Source organism: Cenococcum geophilum, assembly GCF_001692895.1.
Source record: "Cenococcum geophilum 1.58 unplaced genomic scaffold K441scaffold_1, whole genome shotgun sequence".
Classification (NCBI taxonomy): domain Eukaryota; kingdom Fungi; phylum Ascomycota; class Dothideomycetes; order Gloniales; family Gloniaceae; genus Cenococcum; species Cenococcum geophilum.
In genome coordinates this window covers 5,191,212-5,195,293 of record NW_027137559.1, presented here as the reverse complement: position 1 = coordinate 5,195,293, position 4,082 = coordinate 5,191,212, and positions in this window count along the sequence as shown.

Sequence of the window (4,082 nt, the reverse complement as noted above, 5' to 3'; positions counted from 1 at the left end):
AGGACTTTATAGACATACTCCTCGTATTCTAGCTTATTCTTAGAGTAGATTATAATATTATCTAAATAGGCCGTATAGAAATTGTTAAGGTAGTTAAAGAGTATATTATTTATATACCGCTGGTACGTAGCTAGTCCATTAGTCAGTCTAAAAGGGAGTACTTTATATTTATATGTTCCGTAACGGGTCTAAAATATAGTAAGATCTTTAGACCTGGGGTCTATTCTAATTCGGTAGAAGGCCTAGCGGATATTAAGCTTTATAAAGACCTTAGCTCTACTTATTTGGGCTAAAGTCTCATTAAGTAGAGGCAGCAGATAGCGATTCTTATAGGTTATATTATTTAGCTTATAGTAGTTAATGTAGAAGCGGAGTCCTCTATTTAGCTTTTTAATAAAGAAAATAGGCGAGGCGAAAGGGGCTTAGCTAGGCTTAATAAAGCCCTTATTTAGGTTATTAATAAGATACTGCTTTATGGCCTATAATTTAGTAATAGACTGCTTATAGAGGGGGCTAAAGCTAAGGGTATTTTCTTTGCCCTGCTTAATCTCAATCTTATAGTTATACGGTTAGTGAGGTAAAAGTATATTAGACGCTGCTTTGGAGAATATATTCTTAAATTTCTAGTGTTAATAGGGCAGCTTTTATTCTACTAGTTCCTTATCTATAAGCTCGCTTTTTTATCCGCTAAGCTGATTTCCCTTTTTTTTAATTATTTAATTAATTTTGTATAAGCTTATTATAAAGGCAACGGTATTAGGCTGAACTAAGATTTAGTAGAATCCTACGGCACTAATATAGCAGATATTAACTAGTAGGAGGTCCGCTGGTTTTCTTACAGCCGTTTTCCGGACCATATTTTGCGGTCTAGGGTTTATAATTTTTCTTAGCTCCTATTCCATCTTCTGTAGGTTATCCCTCTAATTTATTAGTTTAGTATAATATCCGACGTCCTTTACTGTTCTTTGTAGCTATATAGGGCCTAAGCTTTCTATAGGGGGCTTTCTAGGTCACTACTAACTTCCTAGGTCTTTAATGCGGGTGGTGTAATATAGGTAGTTTAGGGGCGACGTAGTATACGGATCCGTTACGAATTAAGCTATATATCTTTCTTAAAGGCCTAGTCCCTACGCATAGCATCGGCCTAGTAAATAGTATTAATTTAGGGCCGTATAAGGTTTTCTATTATAATGCTGATTTCTTTTATAAAGAAAGGGGTTAGGGGTAGAATTTTAGGCTAGGTAAGCCGTCTACTCCGTACGTTAAGCTGTAAGCCTAAATAGGCTAGCTATTTTTGCCCTAAGATTATATTGTGGCTACCTAGGTCCGTAATAAGGAAGGGGGCGTTATACTACCTTCGTCCGTTAACACAAAGGTAAATCCGCAAGATAGTCGTAATAGGTGGTCCTATCCGCCCATTATACCTATAGATAGGAATTAGTTTAGGCAGTTCTTTAATAGGTGTATTTAGAAAGTTAGCCAGCTTTACGGCATACTAGGTGTCTATTAAGGTAAAGGTATTTGCTTTAGAGTTAGCTAAAGCAGAGGTTAAAACTTAGTATCTATTGCGGAATAAAGTATAAGGGATAGTATAGCTTCTTCTACTAACTAGCCAACCTAGATTAATATCTAATATATTAATCCCTTTTAACCCTAAAGAGGAGTCTTCCTCTAAGGTTCCTTTTTTTCCAACTCCGCGCTGTCCTTCTAGATTAATAGAACCTCGTCCGCTTTTATATTTGTTAGGCAATCCTTTATACGGTAACCTTTCTATCTATAAGAGAAGCAAGCTCCTTAATTACTAAGGGCCTGTATATAGGGGTTACTATATATAGGCCGAGCATTCGCCGGACCCATAGCAGGGCTAGCCGCACGGCTAGCTGCTAAATTGGCGGTGGGCTATATGGGTGGTGCTATGGGGGTTGCCAATTGTGCTAGGGTATTGCGGGCCATTCTTATATTGCTTATAGTCTGATTTAAAGGGTTTCTGGCTTTATACCATTCGGCGCGTGCCTTAATTCAGCGGAGGCCTTAGTTAATAGCTAAGCACTAGTCCGTAAGTTCCTTTAGCGTCTATATAGTAGTAAAAACTAGCAGTACAGCTCGCTGCAGGTCTAGGGTAAGCTTGTTAAATAGGTCTGGTATTAGATCTTCCTAGGGAATTTGAGCCTGGCTGGCTAGGTGCAGAAAGCGGGTCTAAAAGGCCGAGAAGGTCTCTATCGTTTTTATATTTAGGCTTTTATAATTAAGTTAGGCGTTCTATACTTTAAAGGGGTCCTTATAAATAGAAAACAGGTAGATAATTATCTCTTCTTTAGAGAAGAAGGGCTCTGCCAAGTCCTATACGTACCGCGGACGTAGGTGCATCTATGCGTCCCCGCCGGTACGGCCGAAGACGTAGGCCATTTTAGCCTAAGTGGTAGGGAAGTGGTCCGTATTAACTTTAAGCTTATCCTATAATTAAAGCTTCCAATTATTAAATATAGGGTCGGTTCCGTTTGTAAGCAACGGGGGGTCCACGACCTTTACGGACCGCGACGATGCTAATACTATACGTTGGGCTAGAGCCTTAAGGACTATAGTAAGTCTCTAGGTGTCTAATAATTCCTCACTAGGCGTAGGGGGTTCTCTAGCTTTAAGTAGCTCTTAAAGTCGTTTAATTTTGGTATTAGCTGCTGCGAGCTCCACTTGGGAGTTTAAGTTAGTTGCTGTTTCACCATCGGAGGTATTTAAGGGTCCTGCGGCTGCTTTGCCGGCTGCTGTATTTCTTGGCATCGTGGTACAGTTATTAGGGTAACCTTTAGTAGGATTCTGCAGGGGTTCTAGTCTGTACGTATTCTATAGGTCTTGTTATTCTTTTCTGTTCTTCTAGTTTTAGTAATATTCTTTAGGTCTAATTCTGTGTTCTATTCTAGTTTATAGTCCGTAGATATATTTAAGTTCCTTCTTAGGAAGAAAGGGTAGTTAAGCTTTAGATAATATTAGCAACTTAGTTAATTAAAGCACGAGCACGGCAAGAGGGACGCGTAAGCCTATACGATTAGTAGTCTATAAATAAAGGATCTAAAGCTAAAGAAAGGAAAGGAGAAGAAGAGCAGCGCCGGTCAAAGTAGGGTTCTTTTATGCGGTCCTCTAGTCACGTAACCGCGAAGTTCTGCCAAGTTCTGCCAGTGCCGTAATAGGAGGCGCGTTAGTATATAGACCACGTAGTCTACCTTAATAAAATTAACAGTCACTATCTAAATAAGCATATAATACTACATGTATTTTGTGCCCGTGGATACGACTTACTTATACTATTAAGTTAGTATAAATACTAATTAGTAAGCGCGCACAGATTAGCAATTACTTAATACCTCCCCCTAAGTAATATATATGATAGCGACCACTCGTTTAAACTCCTAGTATAACCTACTAAAAGGTTAGAAGTTAGGGATTATAGACTTATCTCTAACTCTATATACTTATTTAAGTCTTAGTACGGTTTACTAGAAGTTATAAACACGAATATAAACCTATACGGAACCCCTATCCTTAACCCCCTTAAACCTTAAACCTCTTTAGACCTTTTACAGAAAACCTCTACCCTCCTATAAACCATTACGGACCTATTAATTGATTTTACGGACTGTTATAAGACCTCCCCTACCCATTATAAGCTGCTACCACCCGCTACGCACTACACTATACTATAGTATAGCAGACATTAGTAAGCAAGTTAGTAAAGGTTAAAAGAAGTAAAGATAAGGAGTTAACGTTACGTCTATAAACGACGTTAACGACTATATTAGTTTTAAAATCCTTAAATATAAATACTTTAAGCTTATAAATAACGACCTATAGGAGTAATACTAGGAAGACTTTGCGGACTTTATGGAAGCTATTCTTAAGGCCTATAACCCTATTACTATCCGCAAACTATAAACCCTTTTACGTAACCAAAGTGTATAGGTTAAAAGAAATAAACAAGTTACTATTACATAGTCCTTATACAATATAATATATAAGAAGGACTAAACAAAATAGACTAAAGAGGAAATCCTAGACCAGTTCTAAGAAACTAAGGAACTCTTTACTTCTTC